At 43.8% G+C, this 26171-nt stretch overlaps 1 long non-coding RNA gene across 1 annotated transcript; it reads left to right on the top strand.

The window, feature by feature from the left end:
* Positions 1-5867: 5867 nt before the first annotated feature.
* On the top strand, positions 5868-19246 carry LOC132208190 (uncharacterized). Its single transcript, XR_009444274.1, has 3 exons — positions 5868-5977; positions 6850-6980; positions 17637-19246. It is a non-coding gene; the product is annotated as an uncharacterized LOC132208190 (long non-coding RNA).
* Positions 19247-26171: the final 6925 nt, after the last annotated feature.

The following is a 26171-nucleotide window of genomic DNA, read 5'->3' as shown; positions in this document are numbered from 1 at the left end:
ATCCATTGTTGTAACATTCCAGTCTATTGTTCTCAGATTCTGATCCATTGTTGTAACACTTCAGTCCATTGTTCTCAGATTCTGATCTCTCTGCCCCCTCTCTCTGCAGCTGCCGATCCCTGTTAGTGCTGTCAGTGTTGCCGGGCAGGAATTATCTCCAACAGGAGGCAATCCAAAAGGTCCACCTTGATATTCAATGAGATAATCAACTTCTAGTGAAAAATATCCTGTGTGTAACTATTCATCAGAAATTCACCAAATCATTGAGTCAGAAAGTTGTGAAGAATGGAAGCAGAGGCTTCAGTTCACTTCATCCATACCAATTACATATCCCAAATAAATCTTGTCCCATTTGGTAGCTTTTGACCCATATACTTCAAAACCTTTCCTAGTCACATACCCATCTTTTCAAATGTTGTAATTGTACCAAACTCCATTACTTCCCCTTGCAGCTCATTCCACACACTCACCTCCCTCTGTGTGAAAATGTTACCCCGAGGTTCCTTCTAAATCTTTTCCAGCTCACCCTAAACGCACAACCTCTAATTTTGGACTCATACATCCCGCTGAAAACACCTTGTCTAGATACCCTATCTAATGTCCTCCTGATTTTATAAATCTCAGTGAGGTCACCCCTCAGACTTCGAACCTCCAGGCAAAAGCCTATTCAGTTTCTCCCCGCAGCTCAAACCTTCCAACCCTGGCAACATTCTTACAAGTCTTTTCTGAACCTTTTCAATTTTCACAACATCCTTCCGATAGCAGGGAGACAAGGAGTGCATGCAATATTCCAAAAGTGGCCTAACCAGTGTACAGCCACAACAGGACCTCCCAACAACTACACGCAATGCACTGGCCAATAAAGGCAAGTTGTACCAACTGCAACAGTAGTAGACTCCGAACTTTAAGGGCATTTAAATGGTCATTGGATAAACATGTGGATGATAATGGAATAAAGTCGTTTAGGTGGACTTCAGATTGTTTCACATTTCAGGACAACATCGAGGGCCGAAGGGCCTTCACTGCACTGTAATATTCTATGTTCTATGATAAGTGCTTTCTTTACTATCCTATCTTTCTCTGAATCCACTTTCAAGGAACCAGGCGCCTGCACATCAGGACTTATTGCTCAGCAATACTCCCCAGGGCCTTACCATTTAGAGCACAAGTTCTGCCCTAATTTGATTGCCAAAATGCGACATGTCCGATTTTTTCAAATTAAATCTACCTACCATTCCTTGGTCCATTGTCCCATCTGATCAAGATCCCATTTTACTCTGAAGTAACCTTTTCCAGTGTTCACTACATTTCCAATTTGGTGAACTTCTAGCTGGAAGTTTTCAAGGTCAAATACTGCCGGTCTAGCTCCACTAAAATCCCAAATGAATGAAAACGAAAGTCTGATTTTCCAGAAAAAATATTGATCTATAGAGCTAATTGCTGTATTTGATGTTGTGGGATATATTTGCAAAATGCAGTTCATGCATAACGTGAAAGAAAAAGCCAAATCACAGCTCAAGTCACAGATAATTAAAGACAACGTAGCATTTTTTGAAGCAGCTGGAGGAGCACTCAAAATGCCATGCCTAGTGGGTGTCGACGTCAAGGTAAGTGTGATTAATTTAGTTTTGTTTTTTTTATTGGAACAGACATGTTGAGCTGAAGGTCCTGTTTTTATGCTGAATTGCTCTCTGACCTTAATTTTTGAAAACAGAAAAAACAGTCTCACAATTTCCATAATATGTCAGCTTTTGAGCTCCAGAGAGCCTGTTTGGCCAGCTGTGTTCATCCAGCTTCACACTTTGGTATCTTGGATTCTCCAGCATCTGCAGTTCCCATTATCTCTGATCACAATTTCCATATGTTGTGAGCATCAAGTGATGATGATTACAATCTCCAAGACCAGACAGCATCCTGGCTTGAATCTATATCATTGTCCATACACTGACACTTCTTCAGAATCCTGAACATCTCCATGAAACATATATTAGTGTCCCTGGGTTTCACCATCATATTCTGAATGGAAATTAGACATATGCAATAATTGCTGGTCTTGCCAACAAAAGTCATCTCAACAGTACAAATAAAAGTAATCTGTACTATGAAGGACATATATTCAGCCCAATCTGTTCACTAAAGCAGGTTTATTGAGATTTTAACTTTGTTCTATGTCTCTGATCTTGCTGAAAAACCATGAAACTTTCCTGAGTATTTTCATAGTGTTGTTCAAAAATCGTATTTGCAAGTTGTACACATCATTCTGAAAGGCAGCGCCTTCGTGGCCATGTGAAAACTTGGATCAGGAGTAAGTGATTAGAAAAATCAAACCAAGCCTGGCATGCGGTGAGCTCTTGAATGATGTGGCCTCAAATAAACATTCCTCTCCACCCCTTATAACATTGGTGTGTTATTGTTAGTCAAGAGTCTGTCTGCCTCTCTCTTAAGAATATTCAATGATGTATCCTCCATGTCTCTCTGGAAAGACTTCCATCAACACACAATCCTTTGAAAGTGTAAAAGAAATAAGCCACCATTGTCTAACTGACATATTCTCCAGTTTAACGGTCCATCTTGTGGTGTTAATCTCTTGCACACATGGAAATCATGTTTCAGCACTCAACTTGAAAAGACTGCTCAGAATATTTTGCGTTTAAACAAGATCATGTTTCATTCGCCTGAAGTTCAATAAATCCAGGGCCAGTCTGGTCATGATTTGCTCTGAAGATAAATACTTCTCGAAGGAATCACTTCAGTCAATCATTTCTGGATGGCTTCGGATTTCATCATGCACACAGCCTAATGCAGTTTCACCGTTACTCTGGAAAAGTGTCCAAAAACTGCCCTCTTCAGCCATGAGACTGCTCGACCACATCCTGCAGCAAACCAGGTACTACAGCCACATCACCTTCCTTTGTACCTGCCTATGGAACCAGATCATCCCCATTGGACTACAGTCCACGTTCAAGCCTTCCCAACTTGGCCCCAAACGTGACAATGTCTACATCCAGAACATTACAACACTTCAGAAGTGTTTCTCCCAGCGACTCCTGAAACACATACTCGCAGCAATGCGACAGCATCTCCAGGCACTGCAATCCAGCCTACCTCATCTCAGAGCCTCCCTCTCTCAAACCTACAAAGGACCTCTCCTGTTTTTTATTCTTCATAGGATCCAGAACCTGAACTCACAATTCTACTTAGCTCTGGTGGACACAAAAAACCGTAAGTACAGTAAACTTCCTGGTGCCTACCTTCCAAAACGGGCAGCCTACACCTCCCAAATTCCCAACCCTACCCAAGAACTCCCCCACAATGTGCCCGCAGCATTGGCCATGTGGCCACTGTCGGAGCAACCAGGGATGACTTCACATCCTCCACCGCCGGATACACCGTTTCCGGGACAGCAAATGCCACAGCCGCCATTTCCGAGTCCAACACCACAGACACTGAGAGCACACCGACCATCACCGCTGCTGCCTCCTCCGACCCCGCTCCTCCCACCACCAATGCAAACGGCGCTCCGCCCACCACCGATGCAACTCCGCCCATGCCAATGCAACTCTGCCCACTGCTGACGCAACTCGACACACAACCATCTCCGATGTCCACAGCCAGCACAGCCAGCAGCTCCAGAGGAGACAGAAACACTGAGCCCTGTCGAGTCTTCACCATCCCCACAGACCTCCCCCTTACTGAGGACAAATGATCAGTCCTCAGTAAGGGGCTCACCCTTGTCCCCCTGCACCCACACATCAATCAATACCGGTTATGCTTGGACGTTCAGTAGTTTTTCCATTGCTTCTCCCTCCATGCTTACTTCTCTAACCGTCAGCCTAACACTCCGTCTGCTGACCCCTTCATTCAGCTCTAATGCACTCCCTCCTCCTGGGCACCATCCCAAGGTCTCCGACCCTCCCTCGACCTCTTCATCGCCAAGTGCCACCGTGACATCAAACGCCTCAACTTCTCCACCCCTCGCACTCACTCCAACCTCTTCCCTGCAGAACGTGCAGCCCTCCACTCCAATCCCAACCTCACCATAAAACCCATGGACAAGGAAGTCGCAGTTGTAGTATGACTCACTGACCTCTACAACACTGAGGTTACATGCCAACTCTCCAACAGAACCTCCTACTGCCCTCTTAATCATGACCCCACACCCGACCACCAAACCATCATGTCCCAAACCATCCACAACCTCATCACCTCAGATGACCTCCCACCCACAGCTTCCAACCTCATCATTCCCCAACCCTGCAACGGCCGCTTCTATCTCCTTCCCAAAATCCACAAACCTGCCTGCCCTGGTTGACCCATTATCTCTGCCTGCTCCTGCCCCACTGAACTTATCTCCACCTAACTGGAATTCATTTTTTCACCCTTAGCCCAGGAACTCCCTACCTACATCTGTGACACCACCCACGCTCTCCATCTCCTACAAAACTTACAATTCCCCAGCCCCAACACATCTTTACCATGCACGTCCAGTCCCAATACACCCGCATTCCCCATACAGATGGCCTAAAGGCCATCCGCTTCTTCCTATCCCGCAGGCCCAACCAGTCCCCCTCCGCTGACACCCTCATCCGCCTAGCCAAACTTGCCCTCACCCTTAACAACTTCTCTTTCAATTCCTCCCACTACCTACAAAAGGGGTGGCCATGGATACCTGCAGGGACCCAAGCTGGGCCTGCGTCTTTGTAGGTTATGTGGAACAATCCCTCTTCCATACTTACACAGGCCCTAAACTCCACCTCTTCTTCCGTTACAGTGATGGCTACATCGACGCCACCTCATGCATCCACGAGGAGCTCAAACAGTTCATCCACTTCACTGACACCTTCCGCCCAACCCTTAAGTTCACCTGGACCATCTGTAATGTCTCTCCCTCCTTCCTGGACCTCTCTGTCTCCATCTCCTTCAACCACCCAGAAACCAATATCCATTTCAAGCCCACTGACTCCCACAGCTACCTGGAATACAACTCCTCCCACCCACCTTCGTGCAAATATGCCATTCTCTATTCCCAATCCCGCTGCAACTGCTCCCAGGATGAGGAATTCCGCCCCTGTACATCTCAGATGTCCTCATTTTTCAAGGACCGCAACGTCCCCCGACTCAGTGGTTGAGAACTCCCTCGAACGCGTCTCCCACATTTTGCACAACTCATCCCTCACACCCCGTCCCATCCCTTGTCTGCTTTCCGGATGGACTACTCTCTCCGAGCCTCTCTTGTCCACTCCACACTCTCCTCCAGCCCCACCACACCCGGCACTTTTCCCTGTAACCGCATAAAGTGCTCCACCTGCCCCTACCCCTCCCTCTCCCCCCCACTCATCTCGATCAAAGGCCGCACATCAGCTAATGTGGTAGACTGCATCCACTGTTCCCATTGTGGCTCCGCTACACCGGAGAAACCAAGCGGAGTCTTGGTCACAACTTTGCAGATCACCCATGTTCGGTTCGCACTAAACACTCCCCCTCCCATTGCTCGCCCCATCCCCCTTTTATGAAGAAGGGTCGAGGCCCGAAACACCAGCTTTTGTGCCCCTGAGATGCTGCTTGTCCTGCTGTGTCCATCCAGCTCCACAGCTTGTTATCTCACACTCTCCAGCATCCGCAGCTCCCATTGTCTCCCCCTGATTGGTGGAAGAATAACCCCGCCCACCCGCCGCACGAATGACGTGACCAAAAACAAAGCCCAGCGGGTCTCGCAGCTTCTGTGACGGAGTAAATACAGCTGACGTTTCGGGTCCGGGGATTCTCGCTGAGAAATGGGCCCCGCCCTTGTCCTCTGATTGGTTGGAGGAGAAGCATTTCCGGTGCCTTTTCTGTCCCGCCTCTTGCTTGCTATTGGTCGTTAGATGTCAACCGGCATCTTCAGCTATGGAGCATGCGCACAGCTCATTATGACTGTGAGCATGCGCACTGGGAGAGATATCCCGAATGCAATGGTCCTCCCTGAGAGCCACAAGCGGTGAGGACAGGTTAAAGGGGAGGGCAGCTTCGGTGCTGTATTCCAGCAAGAGGGCTGCGTGATTGCTCAGTTTAGGTCTCAGGTCCCAAACAGGGGTCTTCTGGTGCTGCGTGTAGGTTGCAGAGAGCCTCAGGCTTCTTCCCTGAAACAGGCCGAGACTGTCCTGTGAGAGGGAACGTCCTGTCAGCTTTTACCCTGTCAAGCCACTTCAGAATGTGATTACAGCAATGAGAGGTGTTCTCTTTAGAGCAGAACTCAAATGTGTACTCATTGGTTAGAGGTCTTTCCACTGTGTCCTGTGTTAGCACCCGCGCTGAGTTTTTTAAAAATCATTTTGGTTTGAATCTGAGAGTTGAACGGTGACGTCTGGTCTGTGAGCAGTAGTTGTGCTAAAAATACAATACAAAATCAATTATTGGTTTCTGAGGCCAGGCCTGGAAGTTAATTGGAGGTTGTTTATTATTCAAAAACTGTGTAGACTCTTTTGGCCATCAATAAGATTAGCATCTGAGAACTGGTGCCAGCAAGTTTGGGAGGGAATGTGGTCAAACAGAATGACTTTAAAACTGGGCCAAATGCGCATCTTTGACACTGAGCCTCTGTCACAGCAGCTGGCTGCTGGTCTGACCGAGGCTCAGAGAAAGACCACAGAGTGGAGGGAGAGAGCTGAGCAGGGTGGGGCCCTGTGGTTTGGATATTGGGGTTATTCTTCACCCATCACCCCACCACAAAATCCAGCCAGTTGTTTATCTCATTGTTCCCTTCCCCAAATTTGCCCCCTTTGTACCTGCAGCCCCTATCCCACCCCTTGCTTCCCCCAGTATCAGCAAACTTCCAAAGATATTTCTGACATACTCTCTTACTTTTCTCAGAACATTCAACAACTTGAAAACTGGATGAAAATGAGAGACAGAGCAGCCACTGCAGAAGCTTCCAAAATCACTCTGCACGTTCTTGAACTGCTGCAATCTGCGTAGTGAAGTAGCTCCCATGTTGCAATTTGGTAAGGAGTTACAGGATTTTCATCCAGTGGTGATAAGGTTGTGCTGTTTTTTTGTATCAATTATCGTCATTTTGTTCTTATGTTCCACCCTTCAACAGAATGGAAACATAGAAAATAGGAACAGGTGCAGGCCATTGTAGCTTTCGATCCTTCTCCGCTAGTCACTTTGATCATGACTGATCATTCTACTCAGCCTCTTCCCGCTTGAGAGCCAGACCCTTTGATTCCTTAAGCCCCGACAACTATACATATTATCTTCTTCTTGGAAGCATCCAGTGTTCGGCCTTAACTGCTTTCTGTGGCAGCAAATTTCACAGGGTCACCAGTCTCTGTATTTTTTTTTTGATTTCCTCATTTCAATCCTTTACAGCCTAGCCCATGCCCCTAATCTCTGACTCCCTGGTCATTGACAACATCCTTCCTGTATTTACCTAGAATTTTATTGGTTTCTGTGAAATCTTTCCTCATTCTTCTAAACTCCAGTGAATTTCATCCTAACCAATCCATCCTATTCTTATATGGAAGTCTTGCCATCCCAGGAATCTGTCTAATCAACTGCTGTGAACAGCCTCCAGAGCCAGAAGTTCCTTCCTCAGATAAAATTTAGAAATTTACACATACCATTCCAGGTGTGGTCTCACTAAGATCCTGTACAATTTCAGCAAGACATCCCTGCTCCTGTACTCAAATGCTGTCACTCTGCAGGTCAAAATACCATTTGCCTTCTTCACCCCCTGCTCCACCTGCATGCTTCCTGTCAGTGACTTGTGTTTTCCTAGTTTTGTAATCCAACTTGATAATCTCGAACTGAGACACATTTCTCATTTAAATGACTAATTGATTGTATAAATACCTGGGATCCACCATGGACCACAGTACCACACTGGTCACTGGTCGGCATACAAGAAGTGACTGTTACCTTGTGCCAAACAGTTCTGTATCCCTGTGAATACCCAATCTCTCATGCTTTAAATGTACGTGCTAATCTCTTCTGTGGGACCTTTGAATTCCTTCGCAAAGCCGACATAAGCCACATCCACTGCCTTTTCAACTCTAAATGTTGCATTCTTGAAACATTCCGGCAGTTTTGTCCAACATGATTTCCCTTTCGTAAATCCATACTGACTCTAATTCTGTCACTGTTTTCCAGTGTTATTCTAAGGTTCATAGTTCTCAGGCTTCTCCCACATCCCTTCTAAAACAAAGAGATAATATCAGCCTCTCTCCAGTCATCTCACACCCACCCATATTTATAGATGATACGAATATTTCTGCAATTTCCTCCCTTACTTCCCACAACATCCTCAGATACACTAGATCAGGTACTGGAGATTTGTCAACCTTTATATTTTCTGAGACATTTAGCACTTCGTCTCCTGTAATGTGAACTATTTTCAAAATATCAAAAATTATTTGAGTTCTCTAGCCTCCTTCATTACAACTTGTCCATGCCGACCAGGCTTCCCAAACTGAACGAGTCCCACTTGCTTGAGTTGGGTCCATATCCCTCTAAACCTTTCCTATTCATGTACCTGTCCAAATGTCTTTTAAATATTGGAAGTGTACCTGCATCTACCACTTCCTTTGGCAGTTCATTCCACATAGAAACAACCTTCTGTTTGAAACAGCTTCCCCTGGTTTCCCTTCAAATCTTTCTCCTCTCCTGTTTAAAAAATACCTTCTAGTTTTGGACTCCCCGATCCAATGGAGAAGACCCTTGCTGTTCACATTATACCCCTCACGATTTTATAAACCTCTCGAAAGCCACTGCTCAACCTCCTATTTTCCAGTGAAGTCCCAGTCTCTCCTCATAACTCATACCCTCCAGTACTGGTAACCTGTAGACTGTAAGTGCAGCATGAAGCCACCCAGAGTAGAAAGCTAATCCAGCCACGAGAAGCATCACCTAACCTCCACCTCTTTGGCCCTTCGTCAAATAGTCTGGCAATAAGAACTGCCCAGATTCTGACATGAACAGGGAACGTTTCAGTTTGCTTTCTGCAGCCCCCCAGTCTTGAAATTCCCCTCGCAAATGAAAAGGGATCTTCCAGTCACCTTAGGTGTACTCTTCATGATTTTATAAACATATAAATCACCCCTCCATTCTTAGACTGCAGTGGAAAAATGCCTCAACCAATCAAGCCTCTCGTTATGATTCTCAACCTCCATTCCTGGCAACTTCCTGCTAAATCTTTGCTGAATCCTCCCCGGGTTGATGATATCCTTCAAAGAACAGGAGATCTGAAGTGGACACACTACTCCAGAAGAGGCCTCACTGATGTTCTGCACAAGTTCAACATAACGTCCCAACTCCTATACTCAAAAGGTCTGAGCAGTGAAGGCAAGCAGGCTAAACACCGACTTCACCACCCTTTCTACATGTGATGCCAACCTCACAGAATTAAGGGCCTGAACCCTGAGGTCTCTCTGTTCGACAACACTAACCCCAAGGCCCTACGTTTAATTGTACAAGTCCTGATCTTGTTTGTTTTACCAAAATGAAATACCTTGCCTTTATCCAAATTAAACACAACCTCCCATTCCTCAGCCTCTTAACCCTATAAATCAAGATCTCTTTGTAAACTTGGACAGCCTACTTCGCTGTCCACTATCCTGCCTATTTTGGTGTCATCTGCAAACTTACTGACCATGTCTCCACTATTCTCATCTAAATCGCTTTTTTTTATATAAAGTCAAACAAAATTGGAGTGAACACTGACCCCTGTGGAACACTTCTGGTAACAGGCCTCCGGTCTGACAAACAACCCTCTACCACCAGTCCCTGTGCCCTGTCACTAAGCCATATTTGTATCCAGTTGACAAGCTCCCCCGAATCCCATACGATCTAACTTTACTGATTAGTCCACCTTGTTGAACCTTGTCAAAAACTTTACTCTTGTCAAAATAAACTACGTCCACCGTTCTGCCATCAATAATTTTCTTTGCTACTTCTCCAAAAAACTCAATCAACTAATCATTCCTTGACTCTCCAAATGCATAAATCCTACATTTGACAATTACCTTCAACTACATGCCCAAAACCGAAGTCAGACTCAGGTCTACAGCTCCCAGGCTTCTCCTGATATTCCTTAAACAAAGGCACAATTTTAGCCACTCTCCAGTCATCTGGCACCTCACTCGTAATTATAGATGATACAAATATTTCTGCAACGTGGCCCCATGTTTTCTCTTTAACTTCCCACAACATGGTTTGATGCACTAGAGCAGGACCTGGAGGTTTAAAGTCAGAGTGTAATACAGCATGGAAACAGGCCCTTCGGCCCAAACTGGTCTGTGCTAACTATGGTGCCCACTCAGCAATTTCTAACTGCCTGCATTTGGTCCATATCCCCCTCTAAACACTTCCATCCATGTACCTGCCAAAATGTGTTTTAAACGTTGCTATTGTACCTGTCTCAACGACTTCCTCTGGCAGCCCATTCCAAATATGCACCACTGTCTGTGTGAAGAAGTTGCCCCTCACGTCCTCCTTAAATCTGCCCCCTCTCACCTTAAATCTGTACACTCTAGTTTTCCATTCCCCATCCCTGGGAAAAAGACTACGTGCATTCATTCTATCTATGCCATTCATGATTTTATTCACCTCAATAAGTTCAGCCCTCATTCTCCTCCATTGCAAGGAATAAAGTCCAATCCTGGCCAACCTCTCCTCAGAACTCACCTACTATTCCTAGCAACATCCTTGTAACTCCTCTTTGCACATTTTCCAGTTTAACTTTGCCTTTCCTGTAACAGGGTGACCAAAACTGTACACCACACTGCAAGTGTGGCCTCACCAATGACCTGCACATCTTTAACACAACATCCAAACTCTTATATGCAATGCATCGACTGAAGAAGGCCAGCATGCTAAATGCTTTCTGAACCACCCTGTCCACCTGTGATGCTGCTTTGAACCAACTGTGCACTTGTGTTTCTCGGTCTCTCTGTTTCACAATATTCCTCAGAACTTCACCATTTACTGTATAACTCCTACCTTGGCTGAACTTTCCAAAGGCCAACACCTCACACTTAGCTGCGTTGAATTTCATTTGGCAATCCTCAGCCCACTTCCACATCTGATCACAATCCCCCTGTAATTTTTGATACCTCAGCGATACCTCTTAAATTTGCAGGTGATACAAAATTACTAATCATGGCATATACATTCATATCCAGATCATTTATGTAAGGGACAAATAGCAAAGATCCCAGCATCGACCCCCGTGGCACACCATTAGCCACAGGCCTCCAGTCCGAGAACCAACATTCAGCCATCATGCTATGCTTTCTACCATCGACCCAATTTCGAATCCCATGAGCTAGCTCTCCCTGGATCCCACACAACCGAACCTTCATGACTAGGCTGCCATAACGTACCTTGTTGAAGGCCTTACTAAAGTCCATATAGACAGCATTCGCTGCCCTAACCTCATCAGTCCTCTTGCTTAACTCCTCAAAAAACTTGAATAGATTTGTCAGACATGATTCCTGTGCATAAATCCATGCTGACTATCCCTCATCAGATCTTGAATATCCCAGCTTTGGTTGATTGACTCCCTGAATATCATCTCCAATACCTTGTCTACCACTGGTTCACTGGCCTGTAGTTCCCTGGCTGGTCTTTGCTACCTTTCTTAACCAATGGGACAACATTAGCCACCCTCCAGTCTTCTGGAATTTAAGTCGTGAGAAAAGATGAAGGGAAAAATCTCTGCAAGGGTCTCTGCAATTTCTTTCCCAGCCTCCCACAGTGTCTAAAGATGGACTTCATCAGATCCAGTGGAATAATCAACCTTAATGTGCTTTAAGGCTGCAAACGCCACCTCGATGGTCCAAAACATACCCACTTGCTTCCCTTGTTTCCTTAGCATCCATGATTCTCTGCTTAGTAAATACTGAGGAGAAATATTCATTGAAAATCTCCCCCATCTCCATGAACAGTTTTCAAACCAAAATATTTCCACCCCTGACTTGTCCCCCGTCAATTTCTTTCTCAACAGTGAAAACTGATGAAATATATTCCTTTCAAATCTCTCTCCTCTCCTGATGCTCAACACAGAGTTAATCTCTTTCATCTTTATGGAGCCCTGCTTGCTCTTTCGGTGCTCACTTGCTTTTAATGCACTTGTAGAAACTCTTTGAATTATTCTTAAGCTTATCAACCAAGGCAGTTTCATGTTTCCTTTTTGCCATCCTGATCTCCTGTTTAAGAATGCCCCTAACACTGTTTACACTTTCAAGAGATTCATTTGAGCCAAGTTTTTTTTATATATCTACTAATTCATATATTTTTTTATTCTTGACTAAAACCCGAGTATCTTTTTTCACCATTGTTCTCTAATCCAACCAACCTTACCTTTCACTCTTTCAGAGACATAATGACTCTGAATTGTCACCTTTTTGAAAGCCCTCCCCGCACTTATCAGACATCCTTATACCTGCCGTCTACTCATGTCAACTTTTGAAAGTTATAAAAACAGAAGCTGCTGGAAAAGCTTAGCAGGTCTGGCAGCATCTGTGACGGACAAATCAGAGTTAATGTTGCGGGTCTGTTAATCCTTCTTCAGAAGTGTTGAAAGTTCTTTTCTTATAGCATTAAAATTTGCCTTACTCCAATTAAAGCTTTTACTTTTTCTGGAAGGCATATCCTGTTCCAAAATTGTTTTAAAACTGATAGTAATTCTGTCACAAGACTCAAAGTTTCCCTGTACTGTCACTTCAGTCACTTGCTATGCCTTATTTTTTTTCCCATAGGAACATCGATTTATTGATAAAGAAAAATTTCTTGATCGCATTTCAGAAAATACTCCCCATCTAAACCTTTAACACAATGGCAGTCCCAGTAAATGTTTGGAAACTGAAAATCACCAACTATTATAACCTTGTTATTCTTACACATATCTGAGATCCCTCTGCATATTTGTTCCTCAGTTTCCCTCTGACTATTCGGACACCTATGGTACAATCCAATTAGATGATTGTTCCTTTCTTATTTCTTATTTCTAATTTCAACATATGTTTTCATGGGATGATTTTTCAGAAACATCTCTTCTAGTGATAGCAGCAATGTTTTCCTTATTTTTAAAAAAAATCCCTGCGATTGGCCCATATTCGCTCCAAACCATTCAAATTCATGTCCTTATCTGAATGTTTTTCAAACATCGTTACTACCCACATCCATCACTTCCTCTGGCAGTTCGTTCCACACACTGAGCACTCTATATAAAACAAAAAAATGCCCGTCATGTCTTTTTTAAAATCTTTCTCCTGTCATTTTAAAAATATGCCCCTGGTTTTGAAATCCCCAACCTGAGGGAAACGACCTTTGCTATTCTTTATCTGTGTCTCTCATTATTTTTTTAAAACCTACATAAGGTCATCCCTCAACCTCTTACCTTCCCGTGAAAGAAGTTCCCGCCAATCTAGCGTATGTTTATAACTCAACGCCTTCATTCCTGGCAATATCCTGGTAAGTGTTTTTCCAAACCCAATCCAGTTTAACAATATTCTTCCCACAACAGGATAACCAGAGCAGCACGCAGTCCTCCAGAAGAGGACTCGCCAACATCACTTCCCAACTCCTGTACTCAAAGGACTGAGCAATGAAGACAAGTGTACTAAATGCCTTCCTCACCACCCTGTCTACCTGTGATGCAAATTTCAAAGAAAGATGTACCTGAAACCCGAGGTTTTTTTTTTCTGATTTGCAACACTACCCAGAGCCCAACCGTTAATTGTGCAAGTCCTGCCCTTGTGAAGTATTGCGTTGTGGTAAAACAAACATTTATCCAAATAAAATTCAATCTGCCATTCCTCAGCCCATTGCCCCAATTGATTAAGATCTCTCTGAAATCCAGAAAACCACGAGGCCATCTCCCTTGTTATGACAACAAATAATCATCAATGAAAAGATGTTCTGCTTCATTTGTACAAGGAAGGTGTCAAACCAAATCTCGAATACTGTCTGCAGGTTTTGGTCTTCCGTTCGTTTATTCAAAGTGGCTCAGAGGAGGTTTACAAGATTGAAACCTGGAATCAGTGGGTTGTCTGAGGAAGATGGATTGGGCAGGAAAGAAGGAAAAGGATTTGTCAGGAGCTGCTGATTAAAACAGGAAACTGATGTGAGCCAGGATATAGGGTGTATTGAAGTAGAGTCTGTTTGGGTTCAGCTGAGAAACACCAATGGGCAGAAAATGACCTTAGTGCTGCATATGGACCCCAAGCTGCAGTAATATTGGGGAAGGCATTAGGGTGGAATTGAGAGATACAAGGCATAAAGTTATGGCTTTAATTACAGGTGACTGCAACCTACTTATCAATTGCCCAAATCACACTGTAGCAGTACAGTGCAGGAGGGATCCTTATTGTCTATATGGTACAATTTTATGAATCAACATGTTGAAGAATCAGATGGGTATTGTATGATGAGGATGGAATAATTGACAATTCAGTTGAGTATGGGCCCTTAAGGATGGATGAGTGACCACAATAGGATAGAATTCTTCACAAAGCTGGAGAGTGATCATGGGATGTGCGGGAGTGGAATGTCTTATCGTGGGAGCAGATGCGACGGAGGCGGAGGAATTGGGAATAGGGGTTGGAATTTTTTGCAGGAGGGTGGGTGGGGGGGTGGTGTATTCTAGGTAGCTGTGGGGGTCAGTGTGCTTGAAATGGACATCAGTTACAAGCTGGTTGCCTGAGATGGCGACTGAGAGGTCCAGGAAGGTGAGGGATGTGCTGGAGATGGCCCAGGTGAACTGAAGGTTAGGGTGGAAGGTGTTGGTGAAGTGGATGAACTGTTCGAGCCCTCTGGGGAGCAAGACGCGGCGCTGATACAGTCATCAATGTACCGGAGGAAGAGGTGGGGTTTGGGGCCTGTGTCGGTGTGGAAGAGCGACTGTTCCACGTAACCTACAAAGAGGCAGGCATAGCTGTGGACCATGCGGGTGCCCATGGCCACCCCCTTAGTCTGTAGGAAGTGGGAGGAGTCAAAAGAGAAGTTGTTGAGGGTGAGGACGAGTTCAGCTAGGCAGGTGAGAGTGTTGGTGGAGGGGGACTGGTCGGGCCTGCGGGACAGGAAGAAGCGGAGGGCCTTGAGGCCATCTGCATGCGGAATGCAGGTGTATAGGGACTGGACGTCCGTGGTGAATATGAGCTGTTGGGGGTCAGGGAATTGGAATTCCTGGAGGAGGTGGAGGGCGTTGGTGGTTTCACGGACGTAGGTGGGGAGTTCCTGGACCAAAGGGGAGAAAATGGAGTCCAGATAGGTGGAGATGAGTTCGGTGAGGCAGGAGCAGGCTGAGACGATGGGTCGACCAGGACAGGCAGGTTTGTGGATTTTGGGAAGGAGATAGAAACGGGCCGTGCTTTCCCTGAAGGATAGCCGTGAGCCAGATGATTTTTTTTTCCTGACGATTGACAACGGTTTCATGATCATCATTAAACTCTTCGTTGAAGATTGGTAGTGAAAGACTGGTCACGAAGAATATGGGCTCTCCTTACAAGCAGAAACAATGAATTTATAATGGGGTGCAAAGTGATGGCAGACCAATTAAATATAACTGAGGTTTTCAAGAAGGAGGATACAAATAATGTCCCAAAATTAAGGGGATCTCAGGGTCTAATAGGAAGGTGGAATCAGTATTAGTAGGAAAATGATATTGGAAAAACTAATGGGATAACAGGCAGATAAATCTCCAGAGACTGATAACCTTCATCTCAAAGTACCTTAGGAAGTGGCTGTAGAAATAATAGATGCACAAGTGGTTATCCTCCAAATTCTATACACCGTCAGTTTTTTATGGATTGGAGGATTGCTAATGTAACCCCAGTATGTAAGAAGGTAGTCAGAAAGAAAACAGGGAATTTGCATAAAATTGTTGGTTGGAAAAATATGTTAGGGTCAGCTATAAAAGATGGAATAACAGAGTCCTTGGAAGATAGTGTCAAGGGCAGACAGAGCCAGAAGAGCCTTTTTCCGTGCTGTAGACTGTGTTGGGCGTGAATTCCCTCCACGCCACTCACCATCCTGACTTGGAAATGTATTGCTACACCTTCAGTACTGCTGGTTCAAAATCCTGAATTCTCTGCCTAACAGCATTGTGTCCACCTACCACTCATGGGCTACTGTGGTTTATGCAGGCAGATCACTGCCACCTTCTCCATGACAACTAAACTCAGCCAGCAATGCCCACAGGGTGTTTTTTTTTAATTATTAAGGCCAAGTGGGAATGTGGAATCGAAGCGTAAATAGATCAGCTTTGACCTTCTTGAGGCTCGAGGGACAGAATGGACAACTCTGATTCCTAATTTGTGTGTTCTCTACTCCGATTTAAAATGCATCATCCCACTAGGAATGATGTTTTCCCTGTAAGTTAGAAGGATGACGGCTGATGTGATTAAATTTTTTCCAATGTTAATTGAAGCTGTTTGGGGTGTAGAGAGGAACTAATCCACTGGGTGAGTGAAGTGGGAATACAAACCCTGAACCCCCTCACCCACAGTAATCAGACAAGACTCGAGTTTCTTTGTCTTGCGGTTTATTCAAACAAAGGAATGAGGAACAAGTGTAGGCCACTCGGCCCCTCGACCCTGCTCTGCGACTCTATAAAATCACTGCTGATCTAATTTCAACCTCAGCTCTATGTGCCTGCATATCTCAGAATATCTTTCATCGTCTTGGTCAGCAAGAATCTGCATCCACTGCCTTTTGACGAAGGGAGTCACAAAGGTTCTCAGCCCTCTGAGAGAAAAGAAATGTTCCTCACTATTTCAAATGGACTCACCCTTACCTTTAAACAATGACCCTCAGTTCTAGATCCTTCCAGAAGAGGGACCACGTTTTCACCATGCATCTGGTCAGGTCCCCTCAGGAACTTTCATGTTCCAATTTAGTCTCCTCTTTCTTTTCTCACCTCCAGAGGACACAGGCGAGCCTGTCTCGATTTTCCTCTAGATTTTCTTTTAAGGCAATCCACTCATTCCAGGTATTAGTCCACTGAATTTGCCCCGAAATGTTTCATAACCTTCTTTAAGTTGGGTGACCAGAACTGAACACAAGTACTCAAAATGCAAATCTCACCAGTGCAAAAGGGGAATTAATTATCGAAAGGAGGACCATGAATTCCGACTTGCTTACAGGAATGCATTTTCAGCAAGCCTCGGTCATTTACACGTATCCAGTTACAGAGTGACACAGGTTATGGTCAGATAGGTGTACGGTTTGTATTGTTACACCGACAGCATTGTTGTGGTCTCACTCAAACCTCCCACTCTGGCTCTGCACAAATAATGATTGGCTCTGCAGCCAGTTCCCACAGCCTGATTTGTCCTGTATTTTTCATCTTCTGTCCTTTCAAAGATATCAAATGATCCAAGTGGAATAGCTCAACAAGACTGACAACATCGTGAAGGAAAAAAAAACAGAATTTCTGTTTCGTGTCTGGTGACCCTTACTCTCAACTTGAGAAAGGGTCACCAGACCTGAAACATTCACTCTGTTTTTTTTCATTCACAGATGTTGTCAGTCCTGCTGAGCTTTTCCAGCAACTTTTATTTTCATTCCTGACTTGCAACACCCCGCAGTTTCTTGTGAGCCAGGTGACAATCCGGCAGCTTTCATTCTACTTTTACTGTATTAAATTTATTTTCCAGGAAATTTGAAAGGGAACATTTACTGACAGGCAGCTCAACTCAAACACGGGATCAAAAACTGCCAGGGACACGTAATTCTCAGGAGCTTTGAACATGGAAGGAACAAGCATCGTTTACAGTGAAGAGAAACCATACATGTGGTCTGTGTGGACAAGCCTTCAGTCAGTTGTCTGGCCTGTCAGTACGTAAATGCAGTCAAAACAGGGTGACAACAATGACATCAAGCAGCACTTGCTTTGTAATATCATAGTGATGGATCTCAGTTTGAGTTAAGCAAGGGCCACTCATCTCCTCTCCTCCCTACATTCTTGGTGCAAACATGGACCAAACAGCTGAATTCCAAATGTGAGAGTGACTATCCACTATCTTAAGGCTCCATTTGACAGAGCATTGTATTAAGGAATCATGACAAAGTTAAGTTCAATAGGAACCAGAGAATATTATTCTTCCATGGATAGCTGGTTTTTAAAAAACATTGTGTCTTCAGACCTCACTGGATTGAAACAAGGTGAGTTTATTCAAACTTGTACCACATACACGCGGAAGAGGTCTATCAGCCGAGCTCGGAGACACTTCCATTTACAGCTACTCAGAAACAGCATATTAAGGCATTTTCACGTCAGAAGGGTTGCATGTAACATTGATATAAAATAAATGTATATGTAAGTTCTTACAACAAAACAGGATGCTGTTCAGTTTCTGACAAAGTTCTGAGTCCTCTAATTTCAACAGGACTGCCACTTCCATACTATCTTCAGAGCTTCTCTACCCCACTATCAGCTCACAGCTGGGCGAGTAATATTTACATGACTGTTATACAGATAGTTTCAGAGCCCTAAGTAACTGTTGATGTTTCGCTGTTATGGACCTTCAGTTAAACTGTCTGAGGCATGTGAATGTGAAAACATCCCATTCATTTATATACTTCTATAAATTAAAATCTTTTGTCTGCATTTGATTCCTGCACAGAGACTTTAATTTATAGAAGTAAACTCTTATCCACCTACACATTGATATGCAGGCACTACCCTGAAGCTTCCTGCCCAGTTAGGAATTCAGTGTAAAGCTTTTGTAACTCCTTTTCTTCTCACACATCGGTCTGCAGACACTGTCTTAAGATTCCTGACTGAATTAAAATCCGAATCAAACTGTTTCAATAGGGTTAGCTGGGGAAGTTTTGTAAAGGTGTGAAACCTCTGAAGCATGTAACTTCTATCGCTGACAAAGGGACCAGGGCACTGACTTTGTTCTAGTCAGACACACTGGCAACTTGAAATCAGAATCTGTCCCGGCCAACAATTCGAAATCGCCTCCTGCCATTAGCAGCTGCTTCACTAGCAATCGATACTATATCCTGGTCTTTTATATTGTTGATGGAATAACTGTTTGGTATCCTGTTTTTGTCTGTTGTAGTAATTGTTTTATGTATCATGTCACTGTAAGTTGTGAAATCGTTTTATGTATCATGTCTTTTGTAAACTATAAAAAGCGGGGACTGTCCGCTGCTCGGGGAGAATTACTTGAGACTGTGCACTCTGTGCTGGGTTGAGTACAGTAATTCTCCACAGCTTGCACTTAGCTGGTTATAAAAGGATTTGTGTTTTTCTAAACAGGCCAGTGTCTTGTTATTGCAGTAAGTCCATGAGGGTCTCCGAAAACGAACTTGACAACATCACAGCTCCGGAACTCAATCCCTCTACCAATAAAACCTAACACACCGTAAGCCGCCTTGACAGCACTATCAACCTGGGTGGCAACTTTCAGGGGTCTATGTAGATGGACACCAAGATCCCTCTGCACATCCACACTACCAATATTTGTTTTCCAATGACCCAGTCTTCTGCCTTCCTATTATTCCTCCCAAAGTGAATCACCTCAAGAGTTTTGAGAAGATTTGTAGCTCAGGTTGAGGTTCTGGATGTGAGTTTGCTCGCTGAGCTGGAAGGTTTGTTTTCAGACATTTCGTCACCATTCTAGGTAACATCATCACTGATGATGTTACCTAGAATGGTGACGAAACGTCTGAAAATGAATCACCTCGCATTTATCCGTATTAAACTCCATTTGCCAAGTTTCAGCCAAATTCTGCAGTTTATCCAAGTCTCCCTGCAACCTGCAACATTCTTCCACACTGTCCACCACTCCACCGACTTTAGTGTCATCTTACTCACCCATCCACCTATGCTGGCGGCCAAGTCATTTATCAAAATGACAAACAGCAGTGGTCCCAAAACAGATCCTTGAGGCACACCACTAGTGACCTGACTCCAGGCTGAATATGGTTATGGGGAAGTCTGTGCTATGATGGAAGGATAATATAACAGTAAAGTACATGAAAGCGATTGCAGAACATGGTGGTGCTGATGTATCTGTGAGTCCTGGCACATGAATCCTATAATTTTAGTCTGCGCATGTAGCCACTGATTAAGAAAGTATATGGAATGGTGCTGTTTTATGCAAAACCTATCTCTATAATCATTGGATTGTTATACTACACCTGTACTGGGCTTTACTAAGACCACTCCCGATATATTCCGAGCAGTTACAATTCCCGAAACTGAAAACAAAATGCAATTGCTTCAGAAGCTTATCAAATTTATTTCATGTTACCCATTCCTGGAAGGAAAGTCTTGTCGAGCCACAGAGTCATACAGTTCAGGAACAGACCCTTTGGTCCAACCCGTCCATGCTGACCAGAATTTCCAAACTGATGTATTTCCATTTGCTAGCATTAGGCCCATAACCCTCTAAACCCTTCCTATTCATGTATCCATCGTGGTGCTTTTTAAATGTTGTGACTGTACCAGCCTCAACCACTTCCTCTGGCAGCTTATTGCTTACACACAGCACCCTCTGCATGCAACAGTTACCCTTCAGGTCTCTTTAAAATCTCCTCCGTCTTTCAATATCTCTATGCACTCTATTTTTGCACACCCTCACCTGAGAAAAAATGACCTTGGCTGTTCCCTGTATCACGCAATATTCAGAGAAAAATTGCCATCTTTCAGCCCCCCGAAGCAGTCTGTGTACATGTGTGGGATGACAACAGTCAAGCTTATGCTGTTGAAGTGTCGGTAATATTCATGTAACAGTACAAAGTTATACACTGCTCATGTCCACGGTAATAATGGAGCAGTTTTTCCAGCTCTTCAAGCTGGTTTCAAAGGAAGGGGATGAAGCCATTTAGCTCATCAAAACTATTGGGAAATAAGGGGCACAGCCCATTCACTCTCTCCTGCCTATTACACATGAAGGCAAGGAGTCTCGACAGCACATCGAGCTGTTAAACAGGTACCGGGGTCATCCGATCAGGTCCTTGAACCTTGTCCCTGGGACCAGGAGCCGGCCATTCCGACCCTCAAGCCACATAAACAGAAACAGAAGGATGTCATTGATGCTCCAGCATGACAAACCAATGAAGCAGAGAATGCACAGACTGCTCCATGTGGTTTCTCCTGGTGCCATTGCTCATGGTACACACATGTGACTTTAACGTCAGAACAAAAACAAAGTCACTGGAAAAACTCAGCAGCTCTGGCAGGATCTGTGAAGGAGAAAACAGAGTTAATGTTTCGAGTCCGGTGACTCTCTCTCAGAACGGTTACTTTAATGTCACTTGCTGATGGTTAGGAGGGACAGTGGATGATAACGGAATAGTGTAGGTTAGATGGGCTTCGGTTTGTTTTCACAGGACGGTGCAACATCGAGGGCTGAAGGTTCTGTACTGCACTGTAATGTTCTATGAATCATATCAGATCGCATGGATCAGTTACAGCAGTAGCTGGAGGCAAAGAGGAATTTACAGGAGCGAGGGAATGTGATGAATATCTGTTCCGGGGGTGGAAATACTGCAGATGCAGTGAGGTTGATGGGTTACTTGTAGGAAATGTAGGATGGGTTGACAGGCAATGCAGGAGTCTCCTGTAGCCATCTCAATCTCAAACGATTATGCTGTTTTGGGGAATTCGGGCGTGACAGACTCTCGGAGGCATATAGCACTCAGAGCCAAGTTTCTGGTAGCCATACTGTCTCTACTGTAATGAGGATTACATCAGGTTCCAAGTGATTGATTTCAGGGAACTGTCAAGGCAGAAACACAGGCAGACGTTTCTGCAGCCAACAGCAAGACAGCAGGATAGTGTGTTGCCTACAGAGTGCGAGGGTTAAGGATGTCTTGGACAGGGTAAATAATATTCTCAATGGCTCGACAGACGAACAGGAGATTGTTGTACACTTTGGAACTAACAACATAGGACGAGAAAATGGATGAGATTTTGAGGGTAGCACATGGGAAATTAGGGAAGGATGTATGAAAGTTGGTTGCTGAGTACAGTAATACCTGGATTACTTCTGGTGACACGAACTAGTGAGGTTTGGAATAGAGAAGATCGAGCAGATGGACTCGGGGCTGAGGAGCTGATATGGGGGAAAGGATACACATTTCTGGATATTTGGAATCTCTTCCGGGTTGAAGTGAACTTTACAAAGAGGATGGATTGCAGTTGAATGGGAAGTGGCCTAATATTCTGGCATTGAGAATTGTTCTAGCCATCCAGGAGGATTTAAACTGGTAAGATGGTGAGGGTGGGATGCAGGGTTGGTGCAGATGGATATGCTGGAGGGATCAAGTGACATTGTGAGAAAAGGGAGCAGTCTGAGTCTGTTGCAGTAGTTTTTTTTTTAAAAAAGCAAGTCAAGTAGGCAAAGCAGGCTGGAGCAAAGCAGAGAATGAGGTAGGTATGATAAGTTAAACTGCATTTATATCAATGCACGTGGCCTGATAGTATTGCAGCTTAACTCGGCACGGTTAGTGACTTGAGACTGGGATAACATAGCTATCAGAAATGTGGCTCCTGGATGGACAGTCATGGCAGCTTAACGTTCAAGCAGATAGCTGCTGTCAGACAGGTCGAAAACGTTGCAAAGGAGGTGGGGAAGAAGGGCGATGACATTTTTGATTTGGGATAACATTCTGGCTGTACTTAGGGAGGATATTCCTATGAGTATGATCAATGAAGTTATTTGGGTGCAATTGAGAAATAAGAAAGAGTTGACCACATTGTAGGAATTGTACTCCCCACCACAAAAATAAACAGTCAGTAGTTCAACTGAGAAGCAAATTTGTTAGGATATGATAGTTATGTGTTAAAATAATAAGGTGGCCACGGTAGGGGATTTTAACTTTCCAAAAATAGACTGAGCTTGCCATAGTGTGAAAGAATCAGATAGAAGGAGGGTTCTTCTGTGTATGTTCATGAATTTTTTTTGTTCAGCATGTGGATTTACCTCCAAGAGAAGGTTAAAGAATGAATTAGACGTACTCTTGGGGAATAAGGCAGGGAAAGTAACCGAGTTGTCAGTGGGGTAGCACTCTGGGGCAAAGAAAATCCATAATTTTATTCATTTTAAAATAAGTATGAAAAAGAATTGACCTGACCTAAAAGCTAAAGTTCTAAACTTCAGCAAGGTCATTTTGAACGATATTAGCCGTGAACTGTCAAAAGTTGATATGAATGATATTCGCAAGTAAAGGGATGGCTTGCAATGGGAAATCGTCACAAATTTATAACGAAATTCCAGCGACAGTACACTTGGTTAGGATGAAAGGCAAGGCTGATAGGTGTAGGGAATGCTGGATGACTCGAGAAATTGAGTTTCGGATCAAGAAAAAGAAGGAGGCATGTATCAGGTATCGACAGCGGGGATTGCATGCATCCCTACAGGAGACGAAGGAAAGTTGGAGTATACTTAAGAAGGGAATCATGAGGGCAAAAAGTGGTCATGAGAGAGTTTCAGTAAATAGGGTTAAGGAGAAGTCAAAGGATTTATGCAAATACATTTTGGAGAAAAGAGTATATAAGGAGAGAATGGGGCCCCTTAAAAATCAGCAAGGTTGCCTATGTGTGGAACCGCAGGAGATGAGTGAGTTACTAAAATGAACAAATTGTATCTGTGCTTTCTGTTCAAAGCATACGAACCTGAGGGAACTCGGGGAAATAAACAGCAAGAAGTGTCCACGTTACGGAGGTAGTGGTGCTGGCCCCTTAAAATGTATAAAGATGAATAAATCATCAGGATCTGATCAAATATATCCTCAGCATTTATGGGAACCTAGGGAACTGACTTATGGGCACCTTGCTGAGATATTTGTATCATCGATAGCCACCGATGATGTGATGGAAGGCTGAAAGTTGGCTATCATGGTCCCACTATTTAAGAAAGGTGATCAGGGAAAGATAGGGAACTGTAGACTGGTGAGGATGACATCAGTGATGGGCATATTGTTGGAGGGGATTTTCAGGACAGGATTTACATGTATTTGGAAAGGGAAGGGCTGATTGAGGACTGTCAGCATGGCTTTGCGCTGGGAAATTGTGTCTCAATAACTTGATTAAATTTGAAGAAATGATGAGAAGGATTGATGGAGGCAGAGTGTTAGATGTTGTCTATATAGGTTTCAGTCAGGCATTCAACAAGGTTCCACATGGTGGACTGGTTAGCAATGTCACATCACATGGAATACAGGGAGAACGAACAATTTGAATAAAAATTAGCTTAAAGGAAGAAGACAAAGCACAGTGACAGAGTGCTTTTCGAAATGCAAACCTGCGGCCAATGGTGTCCTACAACGACCAGTAATGGGCCATTGTTTTTGTCATTCTACAATGATTTCACTTTTAAAACAGGAGGTATAGTTGGTAAGTTTGCAGATGACACTAAAATTGGTGATGTAATGAACAATGAAGCAAGTTATCTCAGGAAAAAATTGATTTGAATTTCCCACAGTTCCTCATTTTCACTATTCACCATGTTCCCTGCTATTTCTGGAAGAGTTTCTGTTCCTCCCTTCATGGAAACAGAACATCACATTCACTACACCAGGCAGGGCTGGCGTTTGTCATGTTGTGAATATATTGGAGGTCGGCACTCTGGCACATGATGGATAAGTCACCCACTGCTGCAAAGAAAGTTCTAGAATGAGATAACAATGTGAAGAGCTGGATGAAGCGCCCAGACCCGAAACATCAGCTTTCCTGCTTCTCTGGTGCTGTCTGGCCTCCTGTGTTCATCCAGCTCTATACCTAATCTCATATTCCAGTATCAGCAGTTCCTACTATCTCTGAGTAAGTTCTAGAATGAAACCAGTTCACTTGATGCTCTTTGTCAGTACTGCCCTCTCCCTGATGCATACATTGTGTACTCTCCCACTGTTGGAAATGCCTTTCTCTCCTTAGTTTATTTTCCTGGCTGATAAATAGACATATCTCTACACAGTCGCAGTGGCCTGAAATATTAATGAGTCTGCTCTTCATAGAAGCAGTGGACAATGTAATTGCACAATTTTCTGTATCACAGTCGCGATAGCAGCAACATGTGAACCATCGTCAATTACCTTTAACTGTGACCATTCCACAAGGCAGTTTGGAGCCAAACACATTGTTATGGGTTTGAATTCACACTTAATCCAGACCAGTAAAACGTTAGATTTCTTTATCAGAGGAGATCAGTGGAATGAGATCGGTTTTTTAGTCAAAATGCTGCTGATTTTATGGTTGTTATTACTGAAATTCACTTTCGTTACAATTCTTATCATTAGAATTTAAGTTCTACCACCAACTGTGGTGTGATTTGAAACAATATCTTTAGAGTAATAACCTGTGTCTCTGGAATTACCTGCTGAGTGACTTAATTGATCTGACATGATGTTCCTATCGTTGATTACTTCAGAAACAAGAACAAGGGTGTGATCAAATTAATTGTAACTTGGAAGACAGGTCAGAAATGAGCTGGAACTATCAAGTCTGAATTTTACCACGTCATAGATAATGGTTTATTCAGTAACAGTACAGAGGCAGAGGGGGAGAGTGGGGACATTATGGAGCTGGTGTTGGACAGGTTTGGCGATGGAGACAATAGCGAAACATAAATCAATAAAGGCCCTCAATGATGTGAACAAGTCTTCTTCTCAGATGCCTTTGAAGGATGAGTCTGAAATTCATGAACAATGAAGTGAGGTTTTAGTTAAACTGAAGATAATAGATTCCATCTTTTCCAAATGTCGGCAACAGAAACAACAATAAAGTTGAATATACTTTGTGGAAGTAATGACTGGACAGAGATAGAGAGACTTACCAGGAACACCAACAATAGCGAGAATGGGATAGTAACCAACTTGAATAACCCACAGTACACCAAGTATCCGCTCTGGTAATGTCGACCTATAGTTAGTAAGATAGTAAAGACCCGAGGATAAACTCCTGCCCATTGTTGTAACATTCCAGTCTATTGTTCTCAGATTCTGATCCATTGTTGTAACATCCCAGTCTATTGTTCTCAGATTCTGATCCATTGTTGTAACATCCCAGTCTATTGTTCTCAGATTCTGATCCATTGTTGTAACATCCCAGTCTATTGTTCTCAGATTCTGATCCATTGTTGTAACATTCCAGTCTATTGTTCTCAGATTCTGATCCATTGTTGTAACATTCCAGTCTATTGTTCTCAGATTCTGATTCATTGTTGTAACATTCCAGT

This window comes from Stegostoma tigrinum, unplaced genomic scaffold (assembly GCF_030684315.1).
Source record: "Stegostoma tigrinum isolate sSteTig4 unplaced genomic scaffold, sSteTig4.hap1 scaffold_304, whole genome shotgun sequence".
Classification (NCBI taxonomy): Eukaryota; Metazoa; Chordata; class Chondrichthyes; order Orectolobiformes; family Stegostomatidae; genus Stegostoma; species Stegostoma tigrinum.
The sequence above is the reverse complement of the archived record's forward strand: the minus strand, read 5'-3'. Positions and strand labels throughout refer to the sequence as shown.